Source organism: Nyctereutes procyonoides, unplaced genomic scaffold (assembly GCF_905146905.1).
Source record: "Nyctereutes procyonoides isolate TBG_1078 unplaced genomic scaffold, NYPRO_anot_genome, whole genome shotgun sequence".
NCBI lineage: Eukaryota > Metazoa > Chordata > Mammalia > Carnivora > Canidae > Nyctereutes > Nyctereutes procyonoides.
The window spans coordinates 54,133,478-54,154,238 of NW_026575046.1; the positions used below are offsets into that span (position 1 = coordinate 54,133,478).

General features: G+C 54.7%; 1 protein-coding gene across 2 annotated transcripts in view; it reads left to right on the forward strand.

Annotated features, from left to right (window-relative positions):
* The window catches only part of GRID1 (glutamate ionotropic receptor delta type subunit 1), a 634,358-nt gene that overhangs the window by 129,262 nt on the left and 484,335 nt on the right, over positions 1-20,761 (forward strand). The gene's annotated exons all lie outside the window — the stretch shown is intronic.

Consider the following 20,761-nt stretch of genomic DNA (forward strand, 5'->3'; position numbering starts at 1 on the left):
GTGGGGCCTGACCTTGAGCTTCGAGGTGGGGAGGAGCTGCACGGACGCTCTGCAGACAGGCACGGGCGTTACCTAGCAACAGCACCTTATCATGACAGCTGAAGTTTGAATCATCTTCGAGTTTTCAATAAAATATTAATAAACTGCTGGCAGGGACCCGACGGGCTCACGTAGGTAGCGACAGAAGTAGGTAGCGACAGAAGCAGGTCGGCACGGTCCTCCCGGAAGATTCCTTCTTAAAGACTGGCCCTCACGCAGGGCAGTCAGCTGGCCCTCTCTCCGCCCTGGTCTCCCCTCAGTGTCAGGTTTTCAGGCTGGGGCGCAGGTCAGGGCATGGGCACCCCAAGGGTCATAGGGCCGGGCTGGGATCATCGGGGGATGGCTGGACATGGCTTCTTTGAAGACCTCCCGTATGAAAAAAAAATTAAAAATCTGTTTGTTAAAAATGCACAAAAATGGGCTTTGGAGAAATAGTTTTAGGTTTTCTTATGGCTGCTCTGGCCAGACAGGCCAGTGCTAGGCCTGAAATGAGATGGTTTCCACATTATGTGTTTTTTTAAAAAAAGACTTTAAACTTTGAGATAACTGAGATTCCTCTGCAATTATGAGAACTAATGCAGAGAGACTCCACGTGCCCTGCACCCAGGTTCCCCATGGGCAATGCATTGTGACTCCTACAATGCCACGAGCAGGATTTGGCGTTGGTGCACTCTATCGAGCTTTTTCATACTTCTCTAGTTTAAAGATCTTTGGGTGTGTGTTTTCACGTCTGCAAGTTTTATCTTGGGGAAACTCATGTGGCCACAAGAGCAGGGATCCCCGTGCCACCTTTTCGTAGCCACCACCCTTCATATCACAGGTCTTTAAAAGACGTGGGGCTGGGTAAGGGTCGGCAGCCCCGCGGCTGGGGCTGGGGTAGGGTGGGTGGACCCTCAAAAGTCCTGCCTTGTCTTTTGGCGAAATAATTCCTTTGCCAAGAATGTAACTGAGAAGAGAAACCAGCACATGTTTGCATTTGCCTAAATACTCTGCTTCTCTTAAGACTGGAATGTTGTCCTCAGCTCTTGAGCAAATAGGCTGTTTGGAGTCTTCCAGAAGGAATTGGAAGAGCAAACAGTCACTGTGCTGAAAGGAAGATGAGGTGGTGATGGGGACAAGGGTGACCCGAGGCTCTGGGTGCTGGAGCTAGACGCTGTCCAGTGCCTGGTCTCTCCCTCCTGCCCGTATTTAGTCCCTGGCCCTGGGGGCTGTTGGAGGTCATGGTACAGCCCTGACGAGCCTGCAGGCCATCTCTCAAGGGCTGGCCTTCCCCGAGAACCCCTTGTGCTGATGTCGGCATCCAGTGTGCAATGTGGCTGGCCGGTGGGGAGATGCGGACACCGCCGGGCTGGATGCTGCGGGGGCAGGGTCCAAGGCCCCCTGGCCCCCTTCTTCTGGCATCTTTGCTCCCTTTGCACTGTGGTCTATAGAAACTCTTCAGGCCTTGGTTCTCCCCAAGGCCTGGGAGGGAGGAACCTCAACCACCCTGCCTGGGGTCCTGAAGTCCTTACACCTGATGAAGGACACCCGATGGCACTTGCTCAAACTACGTGGTTTTGTATTATTGTAGCCCTTCCCCTCAGTCAGCTCAAGGATCAAGACCCCAGGCAGAGGAGCCCCGATTCCTACATGTCTGAAGGTTCCTCTCTTTCCCTGGAGCTGGCTCCTTGGCTTGTTACATGCACTCACAGACCCGTCTCCTTCTCTCGGCCTGCTCTCAGCTTGTCCTGACGCGCTCCTGAGGGCTAATCGCCGACGAACATGGACTCTCGCACCAGGCTGTCAGCTCCAGGAGAGCGAGCCAGTAGCTGTTTGTTCCTGTGTCCCTGCTGCTTAGCACCGTGTCTGGCACAGAGTAGGCCCCAAGAAATTGTCACTGTGTGAATGAGTCAACTCATTTATGAAGATAGGAGGTTTTCAGACCATTTTCACACAAGACAAAGGAAGGATGGGAAGAAAGACAAAGCGCCGGATAGTCTGGTGCCTGAGGCTGGGGAGGTGGGCTAGGATGTTCTGAAGATACAGTGCCCTGTTCCTCTCCTTGCCTCTCCTACCCAGAACCTCCAATCAAACCAAGAGGTGTGCCCTCTTTTCTATTATTTTCTTTTTTTAATATTTTATTTATTTATTCATGAGAAACACAGAAAGAGACAGAGAAAGGCAGAGACACAGGCAGAGGGAGAAGCAGGCTCCATGCAGAGCCCGTTGTGGGACTCGATCCCAGGACCCCAGGGTCACATCCTAGGCCGAAGGCAGACGCTAAACCACTGAGCCATCCAGGGATCTCCTGTGCCCTCTTTTCTGACATGGGACTGTTTGGTGCCTTTAGTGGGGTTGACGTTAGTTTTTCTTTTCTTTTTTTTTTTAAAGATTTTATTTACTTATTTGGGAGAGAGAGCACAAGAGAGTGAGCATGAGCAGGGGGGAGGGGGCAGAGGGAGAAGCAGATTCCCCGCTGAGCAGGGAGCCCTAGAAACCCCCCTGGGCTCAGTCCTAGGATCCTGGATCGTGACCTGAGCCAAAGGCAGACACTTAACCGACTGAGCCACCCAGGCGCCCCTTGAAGTTAGTTTTCAGCCAGACTGGCCTTTATCAGTGGTTCCATAAAGATACAGGGTGACCAGTAGCTTTCCTCTAGTGGACAGGCAACTGGTTGAGCCTCAAATGTGGTGTTGGGAAGGATGCTGAGGCTGTATGTGGGCTCAGCAACAGAAAATGCTGTGACTGCTCCATGGGACTTCCATGATGCAGGGGAGGGACTGGCGGCAACCAGCTGTTTGCTGATTCTGACTGGGGTGGTGGGGGTGCCTGGACACCTCAGCACTACCATACTGGCCGGGGTGCTGCCGCTGTCCTAGGTGCTGATCCACTTGGCTTTAGGCTTTCAAAGCCCTTCCACTGAATTCTGTGCAAGACCTACTACCTTTGTGGGCTCCACACGTCAGTCCCTTGATTTGACAGCCTCTGCAGCCAGGTTTCTGCCCCAGGATTTAACCACTGTGACCACTCCGGCTCTCACTGCTTGTCCTGACTGTGCCCCTCATGCACAGCCTAGTCTCTGGCCTGTTTTCCCACCTGCCTTGTGTTAGGTGAGCCAAGGTGGTAGAAGCCCATGTGCTGTTTGATGCAGCTCATCCAGTGCCAAGGGTGCGGGATGTGGGTGCTTTCTCAGCACGGCTGGCATTGGCCTGTCTGAGAGCAGTGGGTGGACCTACACTGACTGCTGAGATGCCCAAGACCAGTGGTGCCTCCAGAAGTCCTCGGAGCCCCTCCTCCACCCCACCACTGCAGCACTAGCTGCAGATGAGCCCAATTAAAAAGCAAATTGAGTGTAAAGACTGTTTTATTCTTTCCAAAGTCAAACAGAAGTGGTTTGGGGATATGGTGACTGTTTTTGGATGCTGATCTGCAAGTATCTTTACATATATTAAATGTACATTACACATATTCATGTAAGCCCTTCAATGACTCTCTGAGGTGAGATTATTGGTGCGTTTTACAGGTAAAGAGCATGAGACCCAAAGAGGTTCTTTTTGACTTTAATGCCCATGCACTTAGCCAAGGTACCGTCCTATTTCTGAAATCTGGAGCTTGCTAAGCTCCAGCTTCCTTTTCCTGTCTCCAGCCAGGCAGAGTTGAAGCCAAGAAGTGGGGAAGAGTGATTTGGAATGGACTAGACTGGTATGCTCAGGACTTCAGTGGATGTTAACGGAAAATCCCACCCCTGCTCGAGGAGCCCTGATTCTTCCTCATTTGCCCCCCAGCCTCCCTCTAAACCCAAGAATGACCTGTCCTGGGTGGAACCTGAGGCCCGGGAATTGGAGTTAGGAGTCGAGGGTCAAAGAAACCAAATCCCTGGTTCCCAAGATGGAGCTTGGCAAAGGGGTGGGAGAGGAGTTTGCATGTATATAGTTTACAAAATGAAAGATGTGCCATTTGGTAAGATTCCATCGAAAATACTTGTGTGCTTGTTGTGACAGTGAAAGGGAAAATAGAAGGGAAGCTGACATTTGGGAAAGAAAATCTGTAACATTAAAATACCAAAAGTTTGGATCGAACAGAACAGAGAACTTTCTGACGTGCCACTTCAAATTCTGGGATATTCATTTGTGTGTCGGGGGAGGTGGTGCTAGAAGCTGTAGCCACAATTTCTCCCTAGTGAATACATCGGGATGAGGGCGGTAGTTAAGAAGGAATCTTAGAAATCATTGACTCATTCATTCAACAAATATTCACTGAGTCCCTATCACGTACGACGATGTTGCTAGGAACTCAATATAGATGAAGAAATGGATGGGTAGAGGAAGTTTGCTAAGGCTGCGCAGGGCTGGGGTGTGAGGTCGGGACCCTGGGGCTCTTTCCTCCCTTGTATGTCCAGGGTGCAGAGGTTTGCTCTTGCCCCTGGGCCAGCCTGCAGGCTGGAGATGGGTTAGGATCTGCATGAGTGGCCATCGTCTATGGCTGAGTTATATGCTTCCCTCTCTCTCTCTCTCCATAGACACACACACACACCCCACATCCTCTTTATCCATTCATCAATTGATGGACACTTGGACTGCTTCCATAATTTTGCTATTGTAAATAATGCTTCTATAAACCATGTATCCCTTTGAATTAGTGTTTTTATATTTTTTGGGTAAATAGTAGTATGATTACTGGATCGAGGGCCGTTCTATATATATATTTTTAAAGCAGGCTCCATGCCCAACATGGAGCCCAATGGGGGGCTTGAACTCATGACCCTGGGGATCAAGACCTGAGCTGAGATCAAGAGTCAGATGCCGAACCAACTGAGCCCCCCAGGTGCCCCATGGGAGTTCTGTTTTTAGCTTTTTGAGGGACCTCCGTACTGCTTTCCACAGTGACTGCACCAGCTTATGTGTGCAAGAGTATTTTGAGGGTCTATCCTGAGGAGCAGAGTTGCTGGAGCATTTGTTCTAGGCATGTTTCACTTTATTAGGTTATTCCAAATTGTTTCCCAGAGCAAGTGTACTTGTTTGCACTGCCACCTGCTATGTACCAGAGTTCTCAAAGCTCCCCAGCCTCACTAACACCTGGTAGTCTTTTCACGTTTAAGATTTTTTTATGTTTAAGATTTTTATGTGAAATGGTATCTTGCCATGATTTAAATTTACATTTGCCAGATAGCAGATGAAGTTGAGCACCTCTTCAGATCTTTATGGGCTGTTTTTGTTTTCTGTGAAAGGCCTGTTTACCATTTTAAGTTTTTGTTCCTTTCAAAAAAATTGAGACTTTTCTTTTTCTAAGTGTGGCAGACAGTCTCTTTGAGTCCATCTCAGTGGACGGGAGTTCTATATTGTATCGTAGTCAGATTTACTTATCTTTTGTAGGGCTAGTTCTCTTTCATCTGAGAAGTCCTCCCCGAACCAAACCTTGTATTCTCTGGCCAAAACTTCACTCTGCATGGAGGGCAGATGTTGCCCTCCTGGCCAGGTGACCTCAGCTAGGTCTCAGCACGGGACACACATGGCTCCTGACGCTAGACCACCTGTCTCCCTGAAGCCGTGGGTTCCTCCCATGACTCCGCCATGGCCTCAGAGCCAATCTTGCTCTTGGTGGCGATTGTCTAGCCTGTGGTTAGGGAAAACTTCCTGGAGGAGGTGATAAGGACCTAAGGACTATTAGGGGTTAGGTAAAGCAAAGGGCAAGGTGGGGAAGAGGGTAGGAAGAGTGTCCCGGTCAGAGAGAAGAGCATGCTGGAAGGCCTGGGGGGCAGTGGGGAAGGGAGAGGGCATGTGCTGGATTGTGGGCAGTGGCCAGGGGTGAGGCTGGACTCTAGGTCTTGCAGGCCTGAGAGGCTCACCGAGGAGTTAGAACTGCCCCCCCCCACATCCCTGGGGGCTGTACCTTGCTACCTCAGGTGGTGCCCTCGACTCCTATTTCTCATGCCTGCCCAGAGACCCGAGGGCAGCAGAGGACATGGGGGTCTTCATCTCCAGATGGCCCCGGTCCTCCAGCTGCCCATGTGTAGACTCACTGACTGCTTACGAAAGAGAAGGAAGTAATGCATGGAGAGGAGCTGTGATGTGACTGCGTGCAAACCCCAGGCCCGGAGTCCACGCTGAGGGGGGGCCTCAAGCCCCAGGCGGCTCAGGTGCCATGAGGAACAGGTCACACCTTTCCAGCCCGCGCTTGGTGCTGAGCGCGACTGCAGCCTCAGGGCCCCAGCTCGTGTCATCTCCTGGCCATTCTTCCAGGCGGATTTGTACTGTTCCTGTTTCACAGGTGAGGATCGAGGCTCAGACGAGTAAAGAGGCTTCCTCTGGGTCGTATGACCGAGGAGTGGGGGGCCAGCCCGGTCTGAGCCCCGGAGTGGGTGTTCCAGCTGTCCCACGGCCTCTGGCTCCTCGCAGCAAACAGTAGGGAGACTCTTCTTCACACGCAAAGGTTTATCGTAGCGTTGTTGGGACCAGCAGAGGTCACCGACAACCCGCCTGTCCACCTTCAGCAATGTGGTCCATACGTCGCGATGTGTGTATGCTGGGGCCTTCACGTGCGGGGCGGCGGCAGTTCCAACACGTGGCACTGCTAGGCGACGACAGCTAAGCGAGAACAGGGCTGCGGCGTGTGGCTCTGTGTAAAAGCAAGCTCGCGTGTGTGCGGACTTGACACACATGGTCAGCGTTTGGAAATGCTGTTTTACGGACAAAAGCATGGGGACTCGGGACAGGTGTGGGACATGTAATTTTCACCGCATCACCACGAGAGACCCCTGACTCTGGGAAATAAGCAAAGGGTTGCAGAAGGGGAGGCGGGTGGGGGTGACTGGGTGACAGGCACTGAGGGGGCACTTGACGGGATGAGCACTGGGGGTCATACTTTGTGTTGGCAAATCGAACTTAAAACAAATGAAAAAAAAACACGCTTTGAGTTTTTGTTCTAAGTGCAAAAAATAAGCAAATAAACAGAAAGTGGGGGTTGTCCTCCCTCCCTCCTTCTTCCCGCCTGTGGCAGCTTCTTGGAGCTTCCGCTCGCTCACCTCTGGAAGCAGGATGGGGGTTCATAAGCTGTACGAGTGAGCGCTCAGCGGAGTTCCTGGCGCGCAGTGGGTGGTCTATACGATGGTCACAGGCCCTGTGTGGGAACCGGGAGTGGCCCTCGTTGCCCGCCCCCCCCCCCGGACTGGGTGTGGGTACAGGGCCTCAGCAGCGTCTCGGCACGAGGGGCCAGCTGTTTGCATGCTCACCATGGTCAGGGTGAGCAGGAGTGTGGTGCGTCCGTGTCGTGCAGCAGCCTCTTCTTTTGTGGGGTGGGGGTCAAGTGGTGACCCCGCCTGATGGGGTCCCTGCGTGATGACACTGGTTGATGCATGCTCAGTGCTCAGCGAGGCGGACTTCTCAGGAGCCGTGGCCAGCACTGGTCCCATTGAGCTGGCGAGTCTCTGCTGTGGTGTGTTCTGAGCCCTGGGCCACGTGTTGGTTGTGTTCTTGGTATGTGGCAGGGACAGAGTTCGGGGGTCACCTGTCTGGCCCGCGTGGGACACTCAGAGCAGGGTCGCAGGTGAAGCCATCATGCGCTCTTGGTGGCGCAGCCTCACTGGTCCTCACAGCGAACATTTGTCGCCATTGGGCCTCAGCCCCGAGTGTCCCCGCCGTGAAGCTCCCCGGGAGGGTCACGTGGCCCAGAGGCTCCCCTAGTGCTCACGCCCACAGTGTGTCTTCCGGCGACCCGGCTGCGCGCCCATGATCTCACTAACCCACGTCATATCATCACGGCATTAGCTGAAATTGAAGTAACATATGCTTTTTCCAGATGAAATGAGTAAGTACCGTCTAATGGCCAGGAAACCTACCAAGAAGTTCGACGGTCACTTTCCCAGGACAGGTGTCTGGGGTTTCGTTCTTCCGTCTAATTACAAAGTAACTGCACTTCGGGGCGTGGGAATGGTAGCGTTCCCTGGAAGGTTGAAGTTCATTAGCTCTGAAGTTGCTCAGCCCTCGGCCAGATTCCGAGTGCGGCCGGGGATGGGAGGAGGTGCCTGACGCAGGCCCGGATACGGGACGGGAAGGCTGGCTGCGCTGCCCCCACGTGTGCCCTGTGCGGCCGCAGCGAGGACTGGCCAGGCCTTCTGTGCTTTCCTCTGCGGCGTCCCCTTGGAAGATGATGTGGCCCCACGGGCCGCCCCTCTGATCCTGGGGGCCCAGCCAGGGTGACAGCTCTGACCGTCTGCTCGCTGCCCAGAGGGGGCTGCTCGTCCCTCACTCAGCAGGGACCAGCTCCTTGGCAGGAGGGATTGGGGCGGTTGTGAACAGGCCGCAGGGTCACAAGGAGCTTGATACAGGTCCCTGTGGTATGGCTTGCTGCGTCCCAGATGAACCGCCTGCCCCTGGAGGCCCGCTGTCCCTGCTCTGTGAGAGGCGCAGCTGGTACCTCCGTCCAGGCCGGTGGAGCGGGGCCCCTTCAGGAGCTCAGCACACAGTCGGGGCGTTAGGACCATAGGCCTTGGAAGGGTTTCCTTTGCCTTTTGCAAGCGGGTCCCCTGGCGGCTGATGCCCCCCAGCTCCAAAGAATCCCAAGAAACCTTTTGGAGCCCGGGAGGGGGTCCCTGCCTGGTGCTCGGCCCTGGCTTGGCCGGTGGAGCTCCGCGCTCAGTGGGGGGGGGGGGGGGCTGTGGTCCGTGCGGCTGGTGCAGGCTCTTAGAGTCAGCTTTTGGAAGGTCCTTCCCCCCTAGGAGGCAGGACAGTGCAGGGGACCCTGAGGGCCTTCCCTGGGGGAGCCTCACTGTGGCCCCCGGAGCTTTCCTTTCTTACTAGAACGACGGCCAGAGCCCTTGTGGCGGCCTTCATGCCCAGCCTGCTGTCACGGCCACCCAGTCCCCAATCCCATCCGTCTTCCTCTCCTTCCATTGCTGCTGCGGGACGATGCGGGGTGCAGTCTGGCCTCAGAACGGTGGTGCGGGCTGCTCCCTTCCTGGGAACCCCCCAGACAAGTCAGTGTCTGCCGGCGGCTCCCTCACCCTCGGGGCCTGGCTGAGCCCCAGCTGCCTTCCCTCGCACCCCCCGCCCCCCGTTTGAAGACGGCACCCTGTTTCCTCCCGGCACCCTCTCCTCCCTTCCTGCCTTATTTGTTTCCATTAAGTTCACTGCCACTTGTGTGCTTTTTGGATGTCTGTCTGCCCGCCTAGGAGTTCTGTGCAGGCGGGGACTTTGGTCGCGCGGTGCTGCGTCCCCAGCGCTTAGAAGGGCTCCTGGGACATAGTAGGTGTTCAGTAAATGTTCGGTGAGCGCATGCATGAAGGAAGCTGTGCTTTGGGGCATCTCATCGCCCATTTATTCTTCCAGGAGGCGTTTGTTTCTTTGCGGGAGGTTTTGGTTGCCGTTGCCATTGTCGACGTGCAGGTGAGTCACGTTACGTTGGTTTCAGGGACGCGATAGAGCGACCAGACGACTCTAGGCGTCGGGCTGTGGTGGCCACAGGGTAGCTCGCACCTGTCCCCGCACAGCCCTGTCACCGTATCCCGGCCTCTGTTCCCTGTGCTGGGCCTTTTGTCCCAGGACGTGTTCATTCCATAACTGGAGGCCTGCGTGGGGTCTTCAGGTAGAGCAGTGACCGTCGTCTCCGTGGATGTTCCCGTCATGTCCGACCAGTACAGTCAGGCCCATGGCTGCCTCAGCTCCCAGCGTGGAACCCCTGTATCCGCCACCTGCCTCCTCGGCAGGTGTGCAGGGGTGCCTGCGTGTCCAGGCCCGGGCCTGCGGGCGGTTCAGACGGACTCAGCTCACCGCAAAGCTCTCCGCAGGCTTCGGCAGGCGGCGTGGCTGCTCCTGCCAGGCGAGGGTGGTGGGCGAGCCTGCGGGGGGCTGGCATCCCCCCTCTGCCCCCGCCGCTCTGCCCGGGGCACGCTGACACGTCCTTCCCACCTTCAGCTTCCTGCCTTGGGCAGTGGGGGTAGTAGCGATGCCTCCCTCGGAGACTTTGGGGCTCGAAAGGAAATGCTGGGTCTGAGGGCTCGAGTCCCCCGCGGCCCCACCACCTCTCGCCTTGCCTGCGCCTCCAGGGACCAGGACCCAGGTGGGGCGTGCTGGCCTCTCCCTGACCCTCGTGGGGAATGGGGTTCCCCGGGGGAGGTGGGCAGGGGCTGGGGGTCCCCGGGAAAGGTGGGCAGGGGCCGGGGGTGTCCCGGGGGAGGTGTGTAGGGGCCCGGGGGGTGTTCCGGGGGAGGTGTCCCATGGGGCCTTCCCTGCTGTCCCCCCCCACTCCACCCCCGCCACACCAGCCTGCACACTGTTTTGATTTTTGGTATAATTGTTTCAGGCTCCCTTGTCTGCATGTCGGCCTATCTGTGCATTGCCCGTGCACATCTGCAGAGGGTTTACCGAGGCTTCTGATGGGGCTCCCGGATGCGGAGCTTAAGAAGGGGGCCGTTAGAGAGTGAGGACAAGGCCTCCGAGGCTGTGCTGCTGGGAGGGCGGCAGGGCCCAGCCTGTCACCTTGTCTTGGCAGTGGGGACGGGAGGAAGCCATAGCTTGCAGGGCCTCCTCGTCCTTGGGGAGAAAGAAGCCAGGCAGGGGCAGGTGGCTCCTCGGGGCCCGGCCTCTGCGGCTCTTCTGAGAACCCCCCAGAGGAACGCGATCGTGCCATTGAGCCTGGAACCCATGGGCGGCCACACAGAGAGAGAGGTGGGTTTGTTGGGCTGTTCCTCCGTTGAGCGCCGTTCCCCGTCTGTGCAGTAGGCCCTTCTCACGCCTGGTGGGTCCCTGCTGGGCCCAGTTTCAGAGGAGTGGGGGGGCCCAGAGGGCAGGGCCAGGCCGCCCCATGGGAGCTTCCAGCAGGCCGGCCTTGGAAAAGGCCGCGGAACCTGCAGGTGCCTGTCCCGGCATCTTGAGGCCCAGGGAGGGGTCTGGTGTCCAGCCAGTCTGGCCCACCGGGCAGGTGCCGCTGAATTCCAGGCGAAGCCCCAGGGAGCCAGAGGTGAGCGAGGCAGTTGTGGCCTTTGCCTCCTCGGCCGTGAGTGGGGATGAGGCTCGTGATGGAGCCCTGGCTATGGGGCCACCTCAGCGGCAGGCAGCGAGGTCTGGGGAGGCCTTGTGGGGTCCTGAGTCCTGGAGGAGTGAGGAGGGCAGAGCAGGGGTGGGGGTGGCTGGGGGGCTGGGGCTGATAGAGAGCAGAGATGTTCTGGGCTGGCCTAGGTTTGCCTGGCTGGGGCCTTGTCCGCGGGGTCAGCGGCTGCAACATGGAGAGCCCGGCCAGGTGGCACAGGGGCCTCCAGTCCTGAGGGCAGTGAGGACACACGGGAGCGCAGGCCACTCTGCTCTCTCTCCTTTGTGATGTTTCTCTTTGAAATTATTATTTTTTTTTTACGTAAGGAGCACAGGAGAGAAGTATGTTCTTGCTGAAGAAGCGCAAGTGATGTAGGCCCCGAGGGCGAGCCGCCCAGGGCCTGCTGCAGTGCTCCCCGCCCGTCCACCTGCCCTGCCCCGTCCTGGGTCCGGAGAGGGCTGCCCGGGCACGCTACACCTCCGTGCACACCTTCACGTTCACGTACACGGTTCTTTTCAAAAGCAGGAGCAGGGTCAGGCCTCAAGTATTGATTGGGGTTGAGCTGGGCTCTGGGGCTTCCGCTGCTCTGGGCTGCTCTGGGGCTTTGCTCGGCGCTGGCCCACGTGGCTCTCCCTGGTGTCCTCACCTGAGGGCAGCGTTCTGCGGGTGGACCGTGGGCTTGCTTTATTTCTTTATTTTTTTTTAAAGATGTTTTAGAAAATTTATTTATTCTTAAGAGACACACAGAGAGAGGGAGAGACCCAGGCAGAGGGAGACGCAGGCTCCCTGCAGGAGTGTAATCAATGCGGGACTCGATCCCGGGGCCCCGGGGGTCACGCCGGAGGCAGCGGCTCCACCGCGGAGCCCCAGGAGCCCCCTCGGGCTTCCGAGATGGCCCCCCGCTGCCGTGGCGCGCCCCCACCGAGTGCTCCCACGCGGGGCGCTGAAGACACAGCCCGGTGCACGGGCCGGGCGTTCCTGTGGGGCCGACCTGCTAGGCAGCAGCGTGGCTGGGCCCGGGGGCCTCCGTGTTCCAGGTGGGAGGCTGGAAGGATAGTGGTGGAGCACCCACAGGAGGCAGGCGGTACCAAGCATTTGGGGGAGAACAGACCTGGTTCTGGCCCCTGGGTTTTCGACGGCGGGAGGAAGGCAGGCTCTGGCTGCCACGCTGCTGGGGAGGCAGGAATTCAGGGGCGCAGCCCTGGGCGGCCCTGCAGGGTCAGCCCCTCCCCGGGACAAAGGGTTTGGGACCGGACTCGGTGTAGCCGGTGCCCGCAGGGTGTCCCGCTCTGGAGGGATCACCTGTGTCTTGAGCCGAGGCGTCCAGGCCGACGGGAGCCCGGAGAGGGGGACCCCAGGCTCTGGGCCGGAGCAGCCGAGGGGGCCTCAGGCGGGGCTGATGTGAGCTGAGGGCCCTGGGACCAGGGCCTCTGCCGGGGAGGGGCTCCGGGGTCCGGAGCAGCTGTCCGTGCTGATCTGGGCTGCACGGGGCTGCCTGACGTGGGGCTCGATCCCAGAGCCCGGGATCACGACCTGAGTCAGAGGCAGCCGGTGGTCCAGACACAGAGGACTCTTAAGGGCAAGGTTTATGCTAGGGGGGAGTAGCACGGGCTGCATCACGACACGGCTTCTGTGGGATCCTTGCTGGACCCTGACAGTCAGGGAGGCTCGGGGTGGGCGGAGACAAGGGCTCCCGGGGGCAGGGGTCTGCGCATAGACAAGCGTCTGCCATCCGAGTCTGGGAGCTGTGGGAGATAGTGTCGTACCCATTTTGTGGGTACAAATGAAGGATCTGGAAAGCTAGATGTTTGGTCTTCACCCTACAGGGCCATCAGCTTAGGCCTGGAGTTGGTTCTGGTCGTTATAGCAGGTGTGGGGAGGAGCCAAGGATGCTGCTACACCTCCAGTGCTGCTCTCCCCAGGACAACCCCCACCCCCCACAACAACGCTCATGTGGCCCCTGCTGTTGGGGGTATTGTAGGTTCACAGTCAGGGGTGTATGGAGTCGTGATTCCAGGGCAGGGTGTGTGCGACAGAGAGGGAGAAGGAAGTTTGGTTATGGCCGGGGGTGTGGGGGGCCATCATGTCCTCCTTGAGGGTCTGAGTGCCAGCCTGGAAGGTCAGTGGTTCATTAATGCCAGAGTGGGGAGGGGGAGAGGGAAGGAGAGAGGGAGGGGGAGGGGGAATGGGGAGGGGGAGGAGGGGGGACGGGGAGGGGGAGAAGGGAAGGGGAGGGGGAGGGGAGAGGGAGAGGGAGGGGAGTGGGGAGAAGCCAGGGCCCAGCCTGCTGAAGTCAAAGCAGGTGCCTGGCACAGCGGGTGCTCTCGTCCCTGTGAGTTCCCTCCTCGGGCCCTCCCTGCAGTCCACGCCCGGGCTGGGCCTGGCTCTGCTCTCCGGGGCCTGGAAGGTGACATCGGCTGCACGCTGTCCCCTCACCCAGAGCGCCAAAGGAAGAGCTCTCAGTGGCTCCTAAAAGTAAACAGCTTTTTCCGGTAACGAGATTATGTATTTTCTGATTTCTCTAACGGTGTAAACAACACTGATTTATACAAAGTAAACCCCGAATTTCCCTTTTGAAACCCCCCCCCGCCCCCCCTGCCCCGTGTTCCATCCCCTTCCTGCCCTGGGCACCCAGACGGTGTCTTCTCGAGGTGTGTCTGGGTGGGACAGCCGCAGCTGCCTCTGTCCTGTGTGCGTGTCGAGGGTGCAGGGCCACACATGTTCACTCTCACATTCATTTTGTCACATATGTCCCTTTGCGTGTCGCCCGTCGATGCTCTTTGAGGTTCTGTCCTTCTGTGGGCTGCAGAGGATGGGCAGGCCAAAGCCTGGAGCCCCTGGCTTGGTCCTGGCTGCCATTGCCAGCCGGGCAGGCCGTGGGTAGATCTCTCCTGCTGAGACTCTTCCCCTGCTACTCGTGGGGCTGGGGGGCTTCCCTTGGCTCTGACATTTCTACTTGCGTGTCTTACGTGGCAGCTGCCAAGTGGAAGCTCTTAGGAGTGGGTGGTGGGCACTTGAGTTCATTCTCCCATGAAGCTGCCCTATATGCAAGTGAGCCGGGACGGCCCGTTCCTGGTGCAAATCAGCTCCAGGCTCAGCTCAGCCTGAGCAGACACGACGCCTTCTGCAGGATAAATACCTCTTCTTGCAGGAGGGCAGCCCCGAGAGTGTCCCCAAGGCCTCTCAGCTGCGCAGCCACCAGAAACATCACCTGTTCTGCCTGGGGCTCCCCGGACCTCTGGCTCTTCCCAGGGATCTCGCATTTCCTGGCCTAGTTCAGTGCTGGGCTCCTGGGGTATATTCATTAAATCTCACAAAACCCTGGGAGGATCCTATAATTAGCAGCAATGGATGGTGGTTTCGCACTTGGGGCCCTGGGGCCGACTGTCGAGCCCACACTCTGTAGCTGATGTGAACCTGGGTAAGGTGTTCAATCTGTGTCTCAGATTTTGCCAATGATAAAACTGAGCCGCAGGAAGGTGAAGTTACTTGTCTGGGGTCATAGATCCAGACCATATTTTTCCTACTACGACCCACATGGATCCGTGTTCTCGGAGGATTTGTTGGTTGGAGGGTCAAATGCTAAGGGAAGTTGAAAGGGGCTCGGAGATGCCACCTCTTGGTTATCCTCTGGGGAGGCCCACCAAGCCCATTGGTGTCATGGGAAAGCGATCTCTGGGTTTCTGCTGGTACCTCTGAAGTTAACCTGCAGGAATAGATGGTTCTGGACGGAGAAGTCAGATTTGCTGGACTTTTGTGGCTGCACCGATTTCTGTATCTGTGGCTGTGAGCTACTTCCATGCCCTTAGGTGTCGCTCAAGGAGGTGATGGGGATGATTGCTTGTGACAGGAAGGGAAGCAGCACAGATCCAACAACTGCTGGGCTAATACTGGCTTTAAAATTTGGTGTTGGGTTTAAAATCTGACGTCGGGGCAGCCCAAGTGGCTCAGCAGTTTAGTGCTGCCTTCAGCCCAGAGCCTGATCCTGGAGCCCCGGGATCGAGTCCCACTTCGGGCTCCCTGCATGGAGCCTGCTTCTCCCTCTGCCTGTGTCTCTGCCTCTCTCTCTGTCTCTCATGAATAAATAAATAAAATCTTTAAAAAAAAATAAAATCTGACATCAATGAATTGTTATAACAGTTCTTTGCCTCCTTTTTGAGATGAGAAAACTGAGGTTCAGACAGTTATTTTATGACTTAAACTAGGGTTTGTGCAACCAGAAAGTCACAAAAACCAGCTACGGGGCTTCCAGGTCCTTTGCCTCTTAGAATAAGGCAGAAAGGTCTCGAATCAATGACCTTATTAACTTTTCCACCTAAGAAGCTGGAAATTAAAAGAGCAAATGAAATTGAAAATAAGTAGAAGAAAAGAAATAAAGATCAGAGCAGAAAGCAAAGATATAGAAAACAGAAAACCAAAAAAAAAAAAAAAAAAAAAGAAAACAGAAAACCAATAGAGGTTTAAATAAATGAAGCCAAGTGCTGGTTCTTTGTGAAGATAAAATGGATAAACCCCTACACAGGCCAAACAGGAAGGAAAAGAAAGAAAGAAAACACAAAATTGCCGACATCAGGAATGAGAAAAGTGACATTACTACAGATTCTATAGGCATTAGAAGAATAATAAGGAAATATTATGAAAAACTTTGTGCTAACAGATTTGACAAACAAGCTGAAATGAATTTCTCCAAAGACACAAACTACTAAAGCACCTGCAAGAATAGGAAATTTGAATAGCCCTATACTGACAAAGAAATCGAATATGTAGTTAAAAAAACCTCTGAGAAGGAAAACTCTAGACCAAGATGGTTTCACTGTTGAATTCTGCAGTATATTTGAGGAATAAACTATCAATTCTATATGGTCGCCCAGAAAATTGAAGAGAAGGGAATGCTTCCCCACTCATGCTGTGAGACTAGTGTTCTCCTGAGACTAAAACTGACAACCTTGCAAAAAAACTAAACCAATATCCTTCATAAACACAGAACTGTAAAAAAACTTCAACAGAATATTATCAACAGCACATAAAAGAGAGATGATACATTATGACCAAGTAGGGCTTACTTAGCCGGCGATGCAAGCTTGCTTTAGCGCTCAGAATTCGATTGATGTGATTCCTTCCCCATGACTCTAGACTTTTAAAAGAAAAACCATGTGATTATGTTTTAGGAAAAAAAAATCATTTGACAAAATCCAACATCTTATTCTATTGAGACTCTCAGCAAACTAGGGATATAAGGGAATGTCTCTACCTTACAAAGGGCATTTATGGACGACCCCCAAATAACATTATACTTAATGGCAAAAGACTGAGTATTTTCTCTTTAAGATCAGAAACAAGACAGAGATGTTCATTCTCACCACATCTATTCAACACTGTACCTGAGGTTTTAGCCAGTGCAATTAGACGGGGGAAAAAAAAGAAAAAAAAAAGAAAAGGCATCTAGATTAGGAAGGAAAAACTGAAACTTTTTATTTACTGATGACATGATCATCTCTGTGCAAAATTCAGCGTGATCTATAAAACTACTGGAATGAACAAGTGAGTTTAGCAGCAATATTGTGATGTTAAAAAATCAATAAGCAAAAATCAATTGTATCTATATCCTGGCAATGGATAGTTGCAGCCAAAATAAAAAAAATACTGTTTATTATAATAGCATAAAAAATGTGAAATCCTGAGGGATCAATCTGACAAAAATCAGCAAGACCTATACACTGAGAACCGTGTAACATTGAAAGACCTTAAAGAGGACCGAAGTAAATGGAGGGATACATTGTGCTCATGGATCGGAAGACTCATTAGTATCAAAACATCAGTTCTTCTAAAATTACTCTATGGATTCAGTGCATCCCAATAAAAATCCCAGCATGCTTTTTTTTTTTTTTTGTGGAGTAAAAATCGACAAACTGATTTTAATATTCACAGGGAGATGCAAAGCACTGAGAATAGCCAAAACCACTTTGAAAAGGATGAACTCCGTGACTTTGGAACATTAAAAAAGCTGCAGTAATGAAGACAATGTGTTTTTGCACATTTTGTTTAGGCAGGCCACTGGAACGGAGTAGAGAACCCCAAAAAATAGGCTCCCACATATCTAGATGATTGATTTTTTAACAGAGGTACAAAGGTAATTCAATGGAGAAAGTATATTTTGTTCGACAAATGGTGCTGGAACAAGCACATATCTATGTGCAAAGAAAGAAACTTCGATCCATACCTTGTACTATATATAAAAAATAAATTAAAGAAAAATGGATCACAGATGTGAGAAGCCTGAAACCATAATGTTTCTGTGAGAAAGCACAACAGAAAATCGTCACGGCCTTAGGATAGGCAAAGGTTTCTTAGATACAACACGGAAAGCACAATCTGTAAAGGGGAAAAAAATTGGCTGGATTTCACGACAAATTAGGACCTCTTTAAGAATTAAGGGCTCCTTAAGATCTCTCTTTAGGAATTAGACTCTTTGAAGGGCACTGTGAACTGAATGAAAAGACAAGCCATGGCCTTGGGAGGAAATATTTACAAATCACGTATCTGATGAAGGAATCCCACATAGAATGTAACGAACTCTTAAAACTCAGTGATAACAAACACCACAAGGAAGTTTGGGGCTGATATTTGAAGACACTTTACAAAAGAGGATCGTGTGAATGGTAGACGGGCACCGGCCAAGATGCTTCTTGGTGATTAGGGGAGCGCTAGTTAGAAGCCCCCCAAAACCTACCCCATCCCTGTTAGAGTGACTTAAATTTAAAAAAGGGAGACTAAGGGCAGCCCCAGGAGCTCAGCGGTTGAGCATCTTCCTTCAGCCCAGGGAGTGACCCCGGGGTCCTGGGATCGAGTCCCATGTCGGGCTCCCAGCATGGAGCCTGCTTCTCCCCCTGCCTGGGTCTCTGCCTCTCTCTCTGTGTCTCTCATGAATAAATAAATAAAATCTTTAAAAAGAGATAAAAAATAAAAAAAGGGAGGGTAAGAGCAAGCGTTCGGGGGTTTGGAGCAGCTGGAATTCTGGCGCTGCCAGGGGGACCTAAGACGGCACAGCCCCTCTGGAGATGGGGTTCAACAGCTTCTTGAACGCGTTGTCACACCTGCCGTCATAGCCAAGCCACTCGGGGGGTTCACCCAGGAGGAGCGTGGGGACCTGTCCACACAAACACTTCCAGGGCCGCTTAAATAAAATCTTTAAAAAACAAAACAAAAAACAAAGAAGTTCGTTACTGGGCCCTTGATGGGTTGAGCACCGGGCATTACGCTGTATGTTGGCAAATTGAATTTAAATAAAAAAAAAAGTAAAAAAAAAAAACCAACAAGAAAAAAGAGTTCCTTAGTGGAGACCAGTGGTGAGCAGTGTGCCCCTCCCCCCCATTGCAATCCCAAGGCCTGGCCACAGGCTGGCTCTGGGGCCAGGCAGGGGCAGCCACCTCAGGGCAAGGCTTCCGGGGAGCACCTGCCGACCTGCCGGCTCACTCCAGAATCCGAAGGCAGGGGCCAGCGCTCTGTGGCCCCAGGGCTCTGTGCTCCCATGGGGGATGCTGTGCAGCTGATGCCAGGGTCCGGTTCTGGTACCAGCGGGTCTGAAGTGGCCGCGTCCTTTCTGTCACTGGTCCCGTGCCATTTTGCTGATTAATGGGAACAAGGCTGCGGCTGCTTCCAAGTGCTGGAGCACAAAAGTTCTCGACGCGTTTATTCATCCAGCAAGTGTTGATGATGTGCCTTCTGGATGCCTGGCTCCGTGTGAGATGCTGGGGACCCCGAGGATGATAGAGTCAGGGTTCCTGCCGTCGTGGAGCGTACGGTCTAGCATAGGAGACAGAGAATAAATAGGGAAGGAAGGAAAAGAGGATTAGTAAGACTAGCTCTTTTTAGTGCTCAGAATGCATATGACTTCCTCTCATCCTGAGGTTCTCTTCCTGGGTTCACGGACTCCATAAGCTCCTTGGAATTGTATGGAAGAGAATGCCCGTGTGCGTGTGCATGCGTGTGTGCAGGTGTGTGCATGCACGTTCACTTTCTACTTCTTCTCGGGGAAGAGCCTGCAGTTCGTGCCAGAGGCTGAAGCGTCCAAATCCCGAGGGAGAGCAAGCAGGCTGGTGACTCTGGCTCCCCAGGCCTCACACCCGGGCACCAGTGTCCCTTCCGCAGCCTGCCCGGGGCCCACCACGGCCGCTTCCTCCTTGGCTCTCTGGGTGGGCTCACTGCCGAGAGACCCGCACTCCTTCCCCCTGGTGGGGCCTGGAGCCCTCGCCATGCTCTGTGGCTCTGCATCTGTGTGGCCTGGAGGCTGCTGCTTATCTGGTGCTCTGAGCAGCAGCGGCCAGGGCCCCACAGGCAGCTGGAGGGGGGACCAATCAGCTCCGCCATCCCCCCAAGCCCGGCCGCCCAGGCCTGTACGCTGGCAGCTGCCGTGGGGAGGCCTTGAGTGCCCATCTGCAGGTAGCAGAGCACAGGGCAGGTGCAGGTAGCTAGGTGCACCTGTGGGGGTCTGCGTGAGGGCTCCAAAGGTAAGCCCCCCTCGGACGGAGTCTTGGGGCCTCTCCGGGAATGTGTGCTGCTCCTGCCTCTGCTGGGAGATGACATGGACACTCCAGGAGTCATTCTAGGTGCCTGGTGGGTCGCTGGAGCTGCATCCTGGGTGTCGTGCGCAGCCCCGGGGCCCCCCGCGGGTGCACCGCCAATGCCAGCCTCTCTCCCGTCTCCCTGCCCACCCGGGCAGCCTGAGCATTGCGCCGTGTGCAGAGAGCCAGGTTCCCGGCGCTGAACCCTTTGCCAGTGCCTGGCGCACATTTCCCAAAGCTGTAGGGCAGGTGTCCGTGGTGTTGGGGCGGACAACCTTGATGTGCTGGGCTCTGTCTCCTCCCCTGGAAGCCTCCCCGAAGCTGCAGGCCCCCAAGTCCAAGTAACCCGTGTGGGTTACAGCCAGGATTTCTTTCGGCTTGAGGGTCCCAGGGAGCCATGGAAGGTCTCTTGCCATCTGGTGCTTAGCATCTCAGGACATTTTCTGTAGAACAAAATGCTCAGAAGACCTGAGACATGGTAACTAGCCCTTTTAATTTTTTATTTTTTTTGGTCGGTGCAGAGTGCTCTTGCTGGTTGCAGCCAGGGCATGGGGGCTTGCAGGTGCCCATGGGTACTTTCACTGCCCACTTTCAGGGACGGCCCCTGGGTGGTGGAGAAGCTCTCATAGCTGCTTTCTGAGCCAGTTTCCTCCCTAAAAAGCTGGGGATGGAAGTGATCTCCTGCTGGGGCTGTGGTGAGAGTCAGAGGAGTTAGCCTCGCTCAGGATGCCTGGCACATGGTCAGGGACGGCCTGGGTGCCCTTGATGGCTCCGTGTTCCCCTGGGTCCCAGGAGGGCTGGAAGGAGGGGGGGGGCGGTCAGAGCTGCTGGACACTGGTAGGCTCGAGCTGACGAGCCCTGTGCTTCCCGTTACTTCCTCTGCTGTGGCTGGGCTGGGACCCTGGAGGGGCCTGTGGTGGCGAGTGGGGCCGGAATAGGGCTGGAGGACGAACCCGAGCCTGCAGCCTTGGCGGTGCTTGCCTGCCCACAGCCAAGGCCCTCTGCTCAAAGCTGAAGAGAAAATCCTTCCTGTTGGACAACTTTTTGAGGCCCGCCTTCTTTGTTGTGGCGCTGGTTTTAGGGATCTCTGGATGGACGATCCCACTGAGATGAAAGCCGGGATGCTGGGGAACAGGTGTCTGCTGGCAGGCAGGTGGGCC